Genomic DNA, 17669 nt, shown 5'->3' on the forward strand with positions numbered 1-17669 from the left:
TCTAAGATACTTATCAGAGGCTCATTTCTCCTCATGTACTTGGCAACCAAGCACAAAGATGCATACTAACATGTCCTTGGGTTTGCTCTAATTTTATATGCTAAACATCCCCTGAGAGAAAAGAGAGAGGGGTGTTCTTTGGCCCCGAGAAATTCAAAGGGTCTTAACTTCCTCTTCCTGAATAAATACATGCTATGTAATTATTTATCTGTGATATGCCAAATATCTTAGCTGGGAAGATAGAAAGAGAAAGAAACCTTGCAACATCTTTAAGATCAACAATGACAACAACAGAAAAGTTAAAACATGAGAGAAAGGAGAAAAAAACTTTCCTGGATACAATTACCCCAACTGACAGCAATGAAGTCTAAAAGCTATAATATAAAATAGCTCAAATGCTCATGGCAAGAAATGAACTTGTCCCAGCATAAATGACTGCAGAGATGAGCCCAAGGAGTTCCAGCACAACCAAATTAATGGCTTGTTTTTGGGGGTGGGAAGGTGGGGAGGAGTTTGTGCAAACATCACATTAGCCATTCTGAGAACTGTTTGCAGATTTTTAAGACAACTGTAACTACTTTCACGGTGACCCCATGGGTGATGATGTTCTCAGATCTGGACATCAGGAAATCTTTAAGTGTGTACTAGATCAGTCAGAAGGAAGCCACAGTGACCCTAAACACGATTATGAGTTCAGTTGACACCTTAGTTGGAAAACAAAATATCCAAAGTCTGTTAAAGACTCACTAAAGCATATAATGTCCTGGAACAGGGAATCATTGTACTGCACATTCTTGCAGGAGGTGTAACATTTCAGATGTGTTCTTTCAGATGAGATTATTTGGGAAACGAGTGTATAAGAATCATAAGACTGAGATAAATGCCCACTTTAATCTTGAAGAAATGCTGATTTCATCTTTAAACCGTGGTTTTCTTTGAAAGCCTGAGTTGTTTTTGAACCACAATATATGCTTCAAATCTATCAGAGGGGCTTTCACGTGAATCTTGGGGAGATAAAAATGTGAGATTAAAGAATACTAGACTCTGGAGTCATGTGGTAATTGCTAAAACGCTAATTGAGGCCCTGGGTCTGTTAGTGCTGCATTTCTGTCCCTGACTGACCTGGTGAGATTTTGAGCCACTCCTCTAGATGCAGGAAGTACTATGGTTTCTGTCTACTCTCACACATAAAGCTGTATTATCCGGGGACTTTCCTGGTCTAGTGGCTAAGACTTAGAACTCCCAATGCAGGGCGCCCAGGTTTGATCCCTGGTCGGGGAACCAGATCCCACATGTCACACCTAAAGATCTCTAAGATCTGGCACAGTCAAATAACACATTTTTTAAATGCATTTGCTTATCTGAAATCTAAGATAGCTACACAAAAGAGGAAAGAGTAATCACACAAAGAAATGCACATGACTTCATTTTGAGAGTGCCGGAAGGTTCATTTGTAAATTAGTGCTTGTTATTACACGTGCACAAGCATGTGTGCACACACACACACACACAAATTCATTTTTTTTTTTAAATTAAAGTATTACATTTGAGAAATGCATTTGTTTTAAATCCAAATGTTTTATTTACTTAATGGTGTATAAGTGGTTACTTTAGTGTATCTGATAAGAAATGCAGACTATATCTTGGAAAAGCTTCCATCAGAAGAGAGCCCAGATTACTGACATAGCATTACCTCCAATGTATATGTATTTAAAGCACATAAACAGATAAACGTCGAACAGTTTTTGTTAAAAATATTTATTCAAATAAGTAGAAAGAGCTCTAAACAAAGGATCTGCAGCTATGATTCAGATACATTAAAAACTCATCTATGTTCAATTCAGTTATTCAAAATGCTTATCTTTAAGTCAGCAGTATTTCATTTTAATATGGAAAATGTCTTAAATTTTGACAGCATGCCCGAGTGAGAATGTGCAAATGATCTACAATCCCCATGGAGATGACCTGGTGACCCCTGCATTTTATTTAGGTCAGTGTGGCCAGCAGGGCCAGCTTCTTCCTCCTCCATGCAAATACTGCAAAGAGAAGAAGAAAACTGCAACTAGACAGGAGCTGGGAGTGGGGTAGGAGGGGAAGCCGGGCAAGGCTGCGAGCCAGGAAGGCCTGCCTGGGGGAGCCCAAAGGCTTTTGGGGCCTGTGGTGGTACATGCAGCCACAGACAAACTGTTTTAACACTGTCCGGAGGCCCTGGGGGCGGCGGGGGAGGGAGGGCGCATCCACGTGGCTGCAGTCTCCTTCCCTAACTGCGTGGGTGGGCGTCTATAGCACCGGTGTGCACTCAGTCTAAGAGGGTAGAGATACTAACTCGAGTTTTCTCAGGTGAGGACTATTTATCTTATCCCGTCTTCTGGCTTTCTGCTTGGCCCCTTCGCCAGGCGTCTTCTCTGCAGAATGGTGAGATTTCAGTCCTCCCTTCTGATCTTGTGGCTGCATAAATGGCTGCATCGTGAACTGACCGCGTGAAGGGCGAACCCCTTAGCTTGACGTTCGAGCCCCGTTGTGAGCTAGTCCCTGCCTTTGGCTCTGGCTGCAGAGCTCTTCCTGCATTTGCAGCTGCCCAGTCTTCTACAAATGTACTTTTCATTTCCTTCTATTTAATTTTTTTAAAATATTTATTTATTTGGCAGCACCAGGTCTCAGTTGTGGCAGGCCGGATCTAGTTCCCTGACTAGGGATTGAACCCTGGTTCCCTGCATTGGAAGCTCAGAGTCTTAGCCACCGGACTACCAGGGAAGTCCCACATTTCCTTTTATTTATTTTTTTTAATTGAAGTGCAATTTGTGTATGGGCTTCCCAGGTGGCTCAGTGGTAAAGAATCCACCTGCCATTGTAGGATACACAGGTTGGATCCCTGGTCTGGGAAGATCCTCTGGAGGAGGAAATGGCTACCCACTTCAGTATTCTTGACTGGGAAAACCCCATGGACAGAGGAGCCTGGTGGGCTACAGTTCAAGGGGTCACAAAGAGTCTGTCTTGACTTAGCAACTGGACAACAAAATAGCTTGCATAAAGTTTACTCATTACAAGTGTACAGCCTTAGGATACTTACACCTGTCTATATCCATAGGTAACCACACCCAGATCAAGACATGCAATTTTCTCCCCACTCGAAGTTTCCTTTGTCCCCTTATCTGCCTATACATACCCTATCCACCACCTCAGGTTTTGCCTGTTTTTAAACTTAATATGAATAAAATTATACAATGGATATTAGTTTTTGCTTGTCTTCTTTCAGCGTAACTGCTTGGGAAATTCAACCATGTTGTACATATATTTAGTTCATTTTTTCCCTAGTATTCCATGGTATGCCTAGATCATAATTTCTTCCATCTTTTGTTGCTTCTTCATATTTCTCTGTTGGCACTTAGCACAGTGGAAGGTTTGCAGGAGAAGGTTCACAGAAGCCTAGGCACTGTCTTGGAGGTGCTTTCCTGAAGCCTCAGGGGCATTCAGTCCTGGTGAAGAGTCTGACTTGAGTCACACTGTGAGCTGAGGCAGAGGAACCCAGAGCACCCATGCCCTAGGGACTCAGAAAGTCAGCACCCATTCATTTATTCAGAGTGAGAAATATGACCGTCATATAGTCAGGTAAAGTCACTTCATGTATTTTTTAAATGGTTCTGTAATATTTATGTAGCCTTTCTTCCAAGAAACTATGAATATATTTAAATAATGAGTTGCCACAACATCCTGGGAAATAGACTGTTGGAACTTACAAATGAAGAATCTGGGACAGATGGAATAACTAAGGCTACTCAGGGCAAACTGAGGGGAAAATAACAAGGAAAAAAAGCATCAGTTTTAACCATATCTCTCTGCTTTGTTTTTCCTTAATCTCAGGAGGAGGGGCTGCAAGTGGTTTAAGCTTCAGTCTCTGGCCAGAGGTGGTGGGTTCAAATTTGTGCTCTGTTCCCACTTCCATGACCTTGGGCAAGTCACACTGCTTCTCAGTCGTGTCACTGGAAGATAACAGGAGTTCAGTGAGCTGACAGACAGAGGCAGAGTGATGTGAACAATGCTGGATGGAATGTAGCAAGCAATTTGAAAATGTTAAAAATGCCAGCTATGACGATTGTCTTGGTTTCCATAAATTGTCACTTTCCTCATTCTCAGAAAATTAGATCACATTTAGGCATTACTAACTACTAAGGCCTCAGCTTGAAGTCATGATGATCGAATCATCATTTTTAAATTCCTAAGGAAGAGGTATTTCTAGAGAAGACTCAGTACTGGCAATATTCAACAGATTCTTTTGATGGCAGCTAGAAGGAGATTGGGTTTCCCTGGTGGTTCAGTGGTGAAAAATCTGCCTGCCAATGCAGGAGATCCCTGGGTTGGGAAAATCCCCTGGAGAAGGGAATGGCAACCCACTCCAGTATTCTCACCTGTAAAATCCCATGGACAGAGGCAAGCTACAGTCTATGGGACTGCAAAGAGTCGGACACGGCTGAGCAACTAAACAACAACAAAAAGGAGATTAGGGGAAAAAGACCCAACATTAGTCAAAGCATCCGAAGAGATAAAAATTTCGCAAACAAATATCCCAAGGTGACTACAATGTTTTAAATAAATATATTGTGTTAGAGAAACTGGTTTGTATATCTGTTCTATTTTTGCTTTTTTGAATACTGTTCTAGAAAGGCAGGGAATCTGAAGCATTATTAAGCTGAGGCCTTTTCTGGGATGTTGCTAAGCAAAGTTCACAATTCAGGGCTACTAATTAAAATTAATTCTGCTTATTGTGCATAAATTAGGTCCTAATGAGGTGAGAAACTGCAGTAAAAATAATGAAAGAATGAAAATATCTCCTTTGAATAAAAACAAAACCAGGGAGGCTTTATATTCTTAATTCTATCTTGCTTCTCTGCAGCCTGCATTTGGATTAAAAGAAAACAGCTCTGAGAACAGGGAGATGGAAAATCAAAACAAAATCTTTCATGTAATTAGCTTATGCAATTCCAGGTAGGGCAAATAGAACTCCTGTGAATGGTAGAGAACAAAGTCTTTGCAGGCAGTGAAAGGGAAGCCACTCAGGGACCTTTAGTTCAAGACCAGTCCCAAAGTAAAAGATAAGTGTATGGGAAAGAATCCAATTCCAAGCCAGAATGATATGAATGTGTGAAAAGAACCCAATTTCGTTGTGATCATGTACACACGTCATCCGTCCAAAGGTTACTCCTAAATAATAACTTGTACTGATGAATACAAGTTAAATACAAGTGTTTAAGTTCCACACTTTTAATGAAAATAATTATTTTTGAGTAGGCAGAAAGAGTAACAAAGAAAGAAATTTTGAGTGAGAGAGAGATGCAGGAAGTCAATATCTCCATGTACAGAATTTCCCAAAACATGAATGTCCCAATGGGACTTTCTGGAAAAGGCAAATTCCAGGTTGCCTATTCTTGGTGCATGCGTGCTAAGTTGCTTCAGTCGTGTCCCACTCTTTGCCACCCTATGAACTGTAGCCTGGTTCCTCCGTTCATGGGATTGGTCAGGTAAGAATACTGGAGTGGGTTGCCATGCCCTTCTCCCAAGGATCTTCCCGACCCAGGAATTGAACCCACGTCTCTTACATCTCCTGCATTGGCAGTTGGATTCTTCACCCCTAGCACCAACTGGGAAGCCCGTCAATTCGTGGTAAGATTTGTGTTGAATATAATGAGTGGGTGGGGCATTGAGTTTCCTGGAACTGGAAATCACAATCTGGTGACCCTTAACTGAAATCTGTCTGCAAAACCATTTTTGATGATCTACACTGATTTTAAAACTATTTTTGAAATCCAGCTGTCACAAAAGAAGATGTCACATTCTTTTTTTTTTTTTTTTAATAAAATTGCAAGTTCTGGATTCTCTCACAAACTCTGAAGTTCTGGCAACACTGGGCCAGTGTTCCTGCCTACCAACAGCTGGCAATAGCTGTGTGGCATCTCCCATTCATCTGTTAGATGCCAGGACCTGCAGAGTTTTGAGATTTCACCCTTACCAAGAGTATTTATGTCGGTAGAGATGTCTTAGGGGTGAAGAACAGTAGGACCTTTGGAAAATCTTTTTCGAGGCAAAATACATCTGTTTGAAAGCAAACAGATGGGAGTATTGTGGGATCTCTTGGGGGACCCTAATGGACAGGTCTTTGCTCTACCTGGAAGATGGCACCAGTCCCCTCTCAGGTCACTATCAGGGTATAAAGATTTGAATAACCATCTTCAAACTGAATTTCTCAGGGCAGTTTCCTTCGTCATCGAGTCCCCAGTTTAGCAAAATGCATGGCACAAATTGTGCCTAATAAATATTTATTGAATGAATAAAAGTTCAGATGACTGTAATGTTCTCCACTCTCTAAATTGAGCATAAGAAGGCATTTGCTTTTTTTTTCTTAAAAAAAAAAAAAAAAAAAGTAGTTCATGTCTCTGGGTGTCATCTCTCCCCCACCATACAGGAAAATCTCCATTTCTTCTATGGACCCTTATGATCCTCAGGAAGTTCACCTCCTACTAACTGGCAAACCACACACCAGCAAACTGGACCACCTCTAGAGTCCCTTCAGCTCTTAAAATGAGCCTGACAAGAAATGAGCCAAGAGTACACCAACTGATGACCAGCTGCTCTACAGGGAGGAACATGGGGCATTTGTCACTTGCTTATCTGGGCAATATAGCATTGAAATCAGGGCACACCCAACTTCCACAAACTCAATGAATAATTCTTGTGTCAACCAGCTGCTTTCATTTTGTTAAAAGGAAACTGGTTTTCAGTGTTCCAATGTATTTGGCCAGATTTTCCACAGGATAATGATGAGCAAATGCTGGTTGTTTATAAACCTTGCTTATAAATCAGGAAGTCCAAACTCAGAAAGCCTACAGGGCCGGGCAGGTAGTGGACATGAATGAAAATTGCTGGTGCGATCAAAAGGGACAGCCACTCTCTCTCACTACAAGTAGCCGTTCTTAAGCTGCTAAGTCGTGTCAGACTCTTTTCCCCTGCAGACTGTAATTCTCCAGGCAAGAATACTGGAGTGGGTTACCATTTCCTTCTCCAGGGGATCTTCCTGACCCAGAAATTGATCTTCCTGACCCAGAAATCTCCTGCATTGACAGATTCTTTCCCTCTGAGCCACCAGGGAAAGTACCTGAAGCTAATGTAGGAATTTGGGTCCAGTGTTGCTAGGTCTTCTGATTTTTTTAAGTGAAACCGTGTATCTGACTTATCCAGACAGTTCCAAATTAAACAACAGCAACAAAAACAGACCCAACTGAGCAGGCCATATTGAGTCCTAAACCCTCAGGTTTTTGAAGTCTGCTGTTTAGGCAGGTAGCAGGTAACTTCCTGGGTGAAGGCTTTCATGAAAAGGAAGGCATCTAAGGCACCTTGGTGGCCTGTGCTGAGCAATAAAAAAATCTCCCCTCCTCCCCCATCCTCAGCTACAAAGGGCCCTAGAACCCTCTGAAAAGAAACCTAAGTTTTATTTTTTTCTTGGGATTTTTTTCTTAATGAGGCACTTTGGAACCTTTACAAAAAAAGAACCATACAAATGCGAAGTAGTTAACTCACAAAGCACCCATGTGGGAATGTGTTAGTAGTATCAGCCAGAGACAAGAACATAACTCCTCTGCCAGCAGCTGAAACTGTGGTGCACATGAGCGTCTGTATCTGTATGAGTATGTGTGTGTGTGTGTTTTACTGATTAATGTTGAATACTTATTTTAAGAATGCTTTTTTCTTTTTTTATTCCAAATCTGGTTTTAGTCGTTTTCCTCCTTCACCAAATAACCCTGGGACGGAAACGTATCCCTTGCCCAGATCGGTTTTGTTTCGAATGTGGGGAAGGACATAGGCAAATTTTTCAGACTTTGATCCCTAGACTGATTACTTTCTGACTCACAATGAGGCCAGAGAGAGGACATGTGAATAGAACAGATGCTGAGAATCTGCACTGTCCCAAGCCTCAGCAGTGGTGTGGGCTCCTCTAGCTAGATTTTACAGTAATGATGAAAATAAAATACGACCATCACTTCCATTCTGGCTGTGTATCTCACTTTGTGCAGAAAAAAAAAGTTGTGACTAAAAGCCAACTTTTAAAGTTTCATTTGTAAAGTGGAGATAGTAATCACTACCTTGTAGGATTTTTGTGAGCATTGATAAGTTTAACATCTATAAAAGACCTAGATGAGTACCCGGTGTATAGTAGAAATGAAAGGATGGTGGGTGGCATTATTGCTATTCAGTTCAGTTGCTCAGTCGTGACCGACTCTTTGTGACCCCATGAATCACAGCACGCCAGGCCTCCCTGTCCATCACCAATTCCCTGAGTTCACTCAAACTCATGTCCATCGAGTCGGTGATGCCTTCCAGCCATCTCATTCTCTGTCGTCCCCTTGTCCTCCCGCCCCCAATCCCTCCCAGCATCAGAGTCTTTTCCAGTGAGTCACCTCGTCGCATGAGGTGGCCAAAGTATTGGAGCTTCAGCTTTAGCATCAGTCCTTCCAATGAACACCCAGGATCGATCTCCTTTAGAATGGACTGGTTGGATCTCCTTGCAGTCCAAGGGACTCTCAAGAGTCTTCTCCAGCACCACAGTTCAAAAGCATCAATTCTTCGGCGATCAGCTTTCTTCACAGTCCAACTCTCACATCCATACACGACCACTGGAAAAACCATAGCCTTGACTAGACGGACCTTTGTTGGCAAAATAATGTCTCTGCTTTTTAATATACTGTCTAGGTTGGTGATAACTTTCCTTGCAAGGAGTAAGCGTCTTTTAATTTCATGGCTGCAATCAGCATCTGCAGTGATTTTGGAGCCCCCAAAAATAAAGTCTGACACTGTTTTCACTGTTTTTCCATCTATTTCCTATGAAATGATGGGACCAGATGCCATGATCTTTGTTTTCTGAATGTTGAGCTTCAAGCCAACCTTTTCACTCTCCTCTTTCACTTCCATCAAGAGGCTTTTTAGCTCCTCTTCACTTTCTGCCATAAGGGTGGTGTCATCTGCATATCTGAGGTTATTGATATTTCTCCCAGCAATCTTGATTCCAGCTTGTGCTTCTTCCAGCCCAGCGTTCCTCATGATGTACTCTGCATATAAGTTAAATAAGCAGGGTGACAATATACAACCTTGACGTACTCCTTTTCCTATTTGGAACCAGTCTGTTGTTCCATGTCCAGTTCTAACTGTAGCTTCCTGACCTGCATACAGGTTTCTCAAGAGGCAGGTCAGGTGGTCTGGTATTCCCGTTTCTTTCAGAATTTTCCACAGTTTATTGTGATCCACACAGTCAAAGGCTTTGGCACAGTCGATGAAGCAGAAATAGATGTTTTTCTGGAACTCTCTTGCTTTCTCCATGATCCAGCGGATGTCGACAATTTGATCTCTGGTGCCTCTGCCTTTTCTAAAACCCGCTTGAACATCTGGAAGTTCACAGTTCACATATTGCTGAAGCCTGGCTTGGAGAATTTTGAGCATGACTTTACTAGCGTGTGAGATGAGTGCAATTGTGCGGTAGTTTGAGCATTCTTTGGCATTGCCTTTCTTTGGGATTGGAATGAAGACTGACCTTTTCCAGTCCTGTGGCCACTGCTGAGTTTTCCAAATTTGCTGGCATATTGACTTCAGCACTTTCACAGCAATTATTGCTATTACTTCATACTTTTTGTATGCTTTGTGACCTTACTGCTCTGCATGTGGCCTGGGATCCCCAGGGTCGCATCCTCCGCGTGCTTGTTAGAGACATGGGATCTCAGTTCCTTCTGCAGACCTCCTGGCTTAGTCTGTTTGGGGTGCTGTTAAAAATACCGCAGACAGGGTGGCTTAAACACCAAATACTTATTTCTCACAGTTCTGGAGGCAGCAAGTCAGAGAGCAGGGTGCCAGCTTGGTCAGGTTCCAGAAGCATGCCCAGTTCTCTGTTTACAGAAAGTGGTCTCCTTACTGGGACCTCACATGGTGGGAAGAGAATGAGCTGGCTTTCTGGGCTCTTCTTATCAAAGCACTAATCCCATGAGGGCCCCACCCTCATCACCTAATGACCTCTTACAAGGCTTCACCTCCAAATACCATCACCCTGGGGATAAGATTTCAATATATGAGCTCTGGGAGATGCAGACATTCAGTCCATAACACCTATTTGAATCAAAGCTGAATTTTAGCAAGACTGCAGGTGAGCCATGTTCCAGTCAAGCTGGAGAAAGCTTAGCTTTATGAAGTATTGTTGTAGTTTGGTCACTAAGTCATGTCCGACTCTTTTGTGACCCCATGGGCTGTTGCCCACCAGGTTCCTCTGCCCATGGGACTTCCCAAGCAAGAGTATTGGAGTGGGTTGCCATTTCCATCTCCAGGGGATCTTCCCAACCCAGGTATCAAACCCAAATCTTCTACATTGGCAGGAAGATTCTTTGCACTTTTTATATTTTAAATATCCTTAAATAATGTCCTGAAATTTGAATTCTTTCATACCACCTACACAATGTTTGCTATATCTGTGTTTCATCTGCACCATTATTTATTATACTTAATACATATTTTGAATAGTCCTAATTTTTAAAAAAAGATTTCAGCTTGTTCCTGAATAGTAATATAAAAGATTCAAAGCCTAGTTATATTTATTTCTAATATACTTTGAGATAAATAATTAGCTGTTAAGTTAAAAAAAAAAAGTCCTCATGTACCTGTAAAAGCCTGAGTGTGTCCAGGGTATGCATACCGTCTTTCAAGCAACATTCCCCCTAGGCAGAGGGTCTCACTGTTTATAAGAAAGCTGTGCTCAGTGATTTGATAAAGTGAAAGCTTTTTTTTCCCCACAGATCTGAATAATCACTCCCTGGTTTTTCTATTTTGTCAGTTCAAACTGGGGCTGCATAATATGACAGAAAAGATTTTACCAACTTGATAGACCACTTTCTAGTATGTATCTGGGTCACATTCCTTTCTCTCTTCTTTCTCAACTTCCATCAATATCTATTCAGTAGCCACTATATGCCAGGCCTGGTGCTTGGCATGAAAGACACAATTGAGGAAAACAGAGTTCCTCCTCGAGGGCCCTGCCGTCTGGTAGGTTGTGATGAGTGTAGTAGAAAGTGACAAAGGTTCTGGTAGAGCAATACTCAGGACATCATGGAGGCACAAGCAGCGCACCTGACCCGCCCATATGGTCTAAGCCAAGTTTCCTGGCAAGAAGCAGAGTCTTAGCTTAAACACAAAAGACTTGCCAAGGTGTAAAGGGACAGGCTTAAAAGGGGACACTCCATGAGTAGAGCTGCAGACCAAGAAACAACAAAGCAAATCTCCCAGAGTCTCAGTTTCTTCATTTGTGATGTGAAACAGGAAAGAAGATAGTTATCTCATTAGACCACTTAGAATGAAAGCACTAAGGTACATGTTCATCTGTGAGAATTATGTATCAGCACTTTCAGGGATCTGTGTACAGAGAAGGAGGCAGTACCAAGTAATAGCTATTATTCCACAACTAGATATACACCCAAGAGATTTTTCTTGGGTGTATAAGTGTCTACATAAAAATCTGCCCACAAGTATTTATAGCATCATTATTCACATTAGCTGAAAAGTGGAAACAACCCTAATGACCATCAACTAATGAATGGGTATATAAAATATGATATATCTATACAATGCAACATTTTTTGGCAATAAAAAGAAATGAAGTATTGATACCTGATACAGAATACATGAACCTTAAAACATCCTGCTGATTGAAAGAAGCCAGAAATAAAAGGTCACATAATATATAACTCCATATACATGAGATGTCCAGGATAGGCAATTCTGGACAATATGTGTATTCAATAGATTCTTATACATCTAGAAAGACTGACTAGTGGTTGCCTATGCCTGGAAGTAGGATGAGTGTAGTAAGTGCCTACTAATGGGTACTCAGTTTCTTTTGGGGATGTAGAAGTGTTAAGATAGATTGTGGTGATGGTCACACAACTCTCTGGACATACCAAAAACCATGAATTGTACACCTTTTTTTTTTTTTTTCTTTTCTCTTTTGGCTATACCATACAGCATGTGGGATCTTCAGTTCTCCAACTAGGGATTGAACATGTGGCCACTGAAGTAGAAGCATGGAGTCTTAACCACTGGACCACCAGGGAAGACCCTGAACTGTACACTTTAAATATTTAAATTGTAGTATGTGAATGGTCTTAAGTTATTATTTTAATTATGAACACTCTCATAGCATAATCTAGGCAGAGTTCTAAGTTTTGTATACTGTTTAACTTTTTGTTACCTTACCCACTGAGTTAGGGACCATGATGGTCCCCAGAGGTGACTGTCCCACAGCCAGTAAGTGGTAGAACTACAATATGAACCCAAGATGACTGGCTCTGGCAGATATACACTTAACTTTCACTCTACACTGTCCCAGCTTGGGAACCATCAAAAGATTTCATTTTAGACTTAAACCTCTGAGTTCTGATCTTGGCCCTGTTGCTTTCCAGCCAAGCGATCCTGGACAAGTGACTGAAGTTAGTTTTTGCATATGTTAAATGGAGTTGATAATGCATACCTCACAGGACTGGTATTTAGTACAAGGACTATTGGTAGCAAGCCATTATTAACTGCGACGTCCTTCTTTATGCAGTATTGTCACTGGTTTAAGAACTGAAATGCAGCCCACAAATTGAAGCAGCAGGCAGCCTAACACCGTGGAGACTTGGAGGGTTGGCTTATTATTTCTGCAAGTACAGAATTTTCCACATAGAAATGGCCTGGTAAACTAGAGGTCTGGCATTCTACCTTTTACATAACGTAACTTAAAATTAAAGGTTTAAATGACAATAAAAATACTTGCCACATGCATGAAGCATTTGAACTGTTAAGGATTTGCCTTTTATTGCATGAAAATAAGCAGAAGTGTGGGAAGGAAAGAAATGTGTCACTTCCCCAGCACTGACCTGCAAGGGCAGAGTGACCTTACAGGAGAAGAAAAATGCCAGTAATTTCCAAACTAATCTAATTTTAAATTTCTGGATTTTTCATTTCATCTTGTGGAGAAGTACTTATTCTTGGAAGGAAAAATAAAAATCCCAACAACATTAGCGACAAATGAAGTTATATAAGTTTTGCTGGCAAATGTACACTTCCCAGTGCTACAGAGCTCATTTGCAAAGCCGGGAAGCAAATCAAAGTCCACCATGGTTCTCTCAGTGCCCAGGATGTTTCTTTGAGCACAGTTTGTGACCAGAATTTTTTTTTTTTATTCAGGAGGTGGCACAGTTTGCTGTGGTGTGATTCAGTCTCCTCTTTTATCTCCTATAATTTCGTTCTAACACTCAAGGGACCATCTCCCCCCACAGATTTCCACCCTGGGGAAAATGGACCATCTGTACAGGTCATCTTTGACTCCTCCTTTACTCTTCCATGTCTGCTCTATGGGTCCATTTGGCAGGTCTCCTCCAAAATATATCGTGAATCTTTTCACTTCTAACTCCTTTGCCACTACTAATCTAAGCTACCTACACCTCCTACTTGGGCTGGGTAATTGTCTTCTAAATGTTCTGCCTCCACTGTGCTCCTTAGAGTCACTCCTCCACAGAAAAACCAGAGAGGTATTTTATTTTATTATATTTATTTTTTGGGCTTCACTGGGTGGCTGGTGGGATCTTAGTTCCCCCATCAGAGATTGAACCTGTGCACTTGGCAATGAAAATATCAAGTCCTACACTGGAAGTCTTAAGAGAGATATTTTAAAAGTGCATTGGGTCAATCTCCTGCTTTAAATCTATCAAAACTCAGAATCCAAATTGACAGTTGGAATATGAAAAGGTGTTCAATATCATTAATCATCAGTTCAGTTCAGTTCAGTCGCTCAGTCGTGTCCGACTCTTTGCGACCCTATGAATCACAGCACGCCAGGCCTCCCTGTCCATCACCAACTCCCGGAGTTCACTCAAACTCATGTCCACAGAGTCGGTGATACCATCCAGCCATCTCATTCTCGGTCGTCCCCTTCTCCTCCCGCCCCCAACCTTTCCCAGCATCAGAGTCTTTTCCAGTGAGTCAACTCGTCGCATGAGGTGGCCAAAGTATTGCAGTTTCAGCTTTAGCATCAGTCCTTCCAATGAACACGCAGGATCAATCTCCCTTAGAATGGACTGGTGGGGAAGTAAAATTAAACCTACAGTGAGAGACTAATACACACCTGCCAGAATGACTAGAATTTTAAAAATTAAAAAGACTGACAATACCAAATATTGCTGAGGATGTAGAGGACATGGAGGAACTAGGACTCTAGACACTGCTAGTGAAGGGAAAATTGTTTGGTGATATCTAAGAAAGCTAAATATACGCTTACCTAATGACCTGGCAATTCCCCTAGGTGTGTATGTATAGATATATGTGTATGTGTGTATATCCAGGATTAATGAGTACTTACAGCCACTAAAAGATGTTCAAGATTACTTATAACAGGGAATTCTCTGGTGGTTCAGTGGTTAGGGCTTGGTACTTTCACTGCAGGGGTCTGGGTTTGATCTCTGGTCGAGAAACTAAGATCCCACAAGCCCATGTGATGTAGCAAAAAAAAAAAAATTCTAGCAGCTTTCTCTCTAATAGACATCATCTCTAATAAAAGTCAGCAACAATCTAAATGTTCATCAACAGTACAATAAACTATGATGTAGTTATATAACAACATGCAACAAGTAATATTAAAGTGTAGAGTCCTGGCTCATGCAACTCTCTCAGATGACTCTCTCAGACAGATAAATGGAGACTGGGACTTCTCTGGTGGTCCAGTGGTTAGGTCTCTGCACTTCTACCTTAAGGGGCACAGGTTCCCACCTGGTTGGGGAACTAGGATCGTGCATGCCATGGAGTGTGACAAAAAAAAAAAAAGTTTGTACTATATGATTTGATTGATATGAAGTTCAAAAATAGGAAAAACTGGGACTTCTCTGGAGATCCTGTGGCTAAGATTCAGTGCTACCAATGCAGGGGGCCTAAATTTGATTGATCCCTGGTCAGGGAACTAGATCCTACTTGACACAACTGAAGATCCCACATGCCACAACTAAGAGCCAACACAGACAAATAAATAGATTAAAAAAAAAAGTAGAAAGCTAAGCTGCAGTGATAGAAGGCCAGTTGGTGGTTACTCGGTCCTTACCTTTGCTGGGTACTGGGCTGGAGGGATGGCTAGATGGAGAAGTGGTGTGAAGCTAGCATCTGAGGTCTGGAAATGTTCTATATCTTGAGCTGTGTGGTTGTTTCATGAGTTGTGTGTGTTGTCATCAAGTTGTACACATTTTGTGCACCTTACAACATATATTTTACTTCAATTTGAAAGAGTCAATAGCACCCAATGCACTTACGATGGAAGCTACACACAAAGTCACAGGCTGGCTCCTGCCCTCTCTCCTCACCTCATCCTTCATGTCCCTTGTTCTTCATGCTTCTCCACACCTGCTTTCTTGTTTCCCCTCAAACATGCTGCTTTCTACCTGTTACTCCATTTTATTTTCTTCAAAGTCTCTATAGCATTTGAAATCATTTTATTTGACTACTTATACCCTGCCTTCCTCTCCTAACAGATCAGCTACATGACAGTGGGGTCATTGTCTGTTTTAGTAAAGCTTTAGCCCCAGTGCCTACAATAGGGTGATTATGGGACTCAGGTATTTGTGGTATGCATCATGAAATGGTCTTCAAATATCTGTAGAAAGTTATATTTCTGAGTGTTCACAATATCTTGATATTCTTAATATTTCAGATGGAAGATAACTATTGTCGCCATTTTGCAAGTATCCTATATGACTAATGTATTCATTACTTTCCTCTATAAATATTAATGAAATGCTCACTACAAGCAAAGTTGACTTAGCTAGTGTCATGTGCTGATACAATGAGGGACAAGAGAGGGAGAGTAAAATATACAGAAGACAGGAGTTGGAATTGAGGGATTATGTCTTAAAGTTGGAAGAATGTCACTGCTTCATGTGAGACTGAAAAGGACAAGTGGGTGGGGATATAGATGAATTTATTGGTAAGGAAGTAGAAAATTTTGAGAGTGCTTACTTATGACTTCTATTTCCTCTGAAGTTGGAAGCAACGTCATGTGCTGAAATAGAGAAGGGTGTTCATTGGAAGGACTGATGCTAAAGCTGAAACTCCAATACTTTGGCCACCTCATACAAAGAGTTGACTCACTGGAAAAGACTCTGATGCTGGGAGGGATTGGGGGCAGGAGGAGAAGGGGACGACAGAGAAGGAGATGGCTGGATGGTATCACCTACTCTGTGGACATGAGTTTGAGTGAACTCCGGGAGTTGGTGATGGACAGGGAGGCCTGGCGTGCTGTGATTCATGGGGTCGCAAAGAGTCGGACGCAACTGAGTGAACTGAACTGAACTGAGGAGAGAGCTTAAGACACTGCAGTGGTTTTACGTTCTTCCTGCTTAGGGCACATGTTCTTCAGTGTATCAGCACCTGCCTTGCCTCTCCCAGGATGAAGGCTGCAGGATGGTGCTGTGGTAAAGTAGGCAGGGAGGGAGCTATGGGTCTTAATACAGTATAGCTGAAATGGAAAGTCAACAATGAAGGTGAAAAGCTGTGAGCCAGGAGGAAGGGGGAGATCCGTTCAATGACGTTTGTAACATCTAGATCAAGATGGCAGAATGATCACACAGAAAAACTTCTTTCTTCTTCCAAGCACAGATAAAAACATTTTGAGAAATATAGACAATGATAAAAAACATGGGGCTTTGGGGAAAGTGGTTAAGTCACGAGGAAAGTTACATTGTTCTAAATGTCTTGTCCAGGAGGAGGCTGGAGATATGGATTAGCGATTGACTTTGTTCAGTTCAGTTCAGTTGCTCAGTCGTGTCCAACTCTTTGCGACCCCATGAATCACAGCACGCCAGGCCTCCCTGTCCATCACCAACTCCCGGAGTTCACTCAAACCCACCTCCATCGAGTCCGTGATGCCATCCAGCCATCTCCTTCTCTGTCGTCCCCTTCTCTTCCTGCCCCCAATCCCTCCCAGCATCAGAGTCTTTTCCAGTGAGTCAACTCTTCACATGAGGTGGCCAAAGGATTGGAGTTTCAGCTTTAGCATCAGTCCTTTCAATGAACACCCAGGACTGATCTCCTTTAGAATGGACTGGTTGGATCTCCTTGCAGTCCAAGGGACTCTCAAGAGTCTTCTCCAGCACCACAGTTCAAAAGCATCAATTCTTCAGCGATCAGCTTTCTTCACAGTCCAACACTCACATCCATACACGACCACTGGACAAACCATAGCCTTGACTAGACGGACCTTGGTTGGCAAAGTAATGTCTCTGCTTTTTAATATGCTGTCTAGGTTGGTCATAACTTTCCTTCCAAAGAGTAGGCATCTTTTAATTTCATGGCTGCAATCAGCATCCGCAGTGATTTTGGAGCCCAAAAAATAAAGTCTGACACTGTTTCCACTGTTTCCCCATCTATTTCCCATGAAGTGATGGGACCAGATGCCATGATCTTAGTTTAGGGAAATATAAATTTAAGTTTGTTAAAACCACTAAGCAATTACAAACAGGATGTGTAACTTCCAAGCTTGTTGAAGAAAAAGAAAAGGAATTAGGAAAACTTGACAATCCAAAAGAACAGAAGGGGAAAAAGAACAGTCTTTAATGACTTCCCTGGTAGTA

The 17669-nt window shown here is 41.8% G+C and overlaps 1 long non-coding RNA gene across 1 annotated transcript in view; it reads right to left on the minus strand.

Annotated features, from left to right (window-relative positions):
* Positions 1 to 4861: 4861 nt before the first annotated feature.
* The window catches only part of LOC129546296 (uncharacterized), a 33941-nt gene continuing 21133 nt past the window's right edge, over positions 4862 to 17669 (minus strand). Inside the window, exon 3 of the long non-coding RNA XR_008683857.2 lies at positions 4862 to 4892. This is a non-coding gene — a long non-coding RNA (uncharacterized LOC129546296). The remainder of the gene's footprint in view (positions 4893 to 17669) is intronic.

Source organism: Moschus berezovskii, chromosome 1 (assembly GCF_049115385.1).
Source record: "Moschus berezovskii isolate FMDL1 chromosome 1, NW_MosBer_1.0, whole genome shotgun sequence".
NCBI classification, from domain to species: domain Eukaryota; kingdom Metazoa; phylum Chordata; class Mammalia; order Artiodactyla; family Moschidae; genus Moschus; species Moschus berezovskii.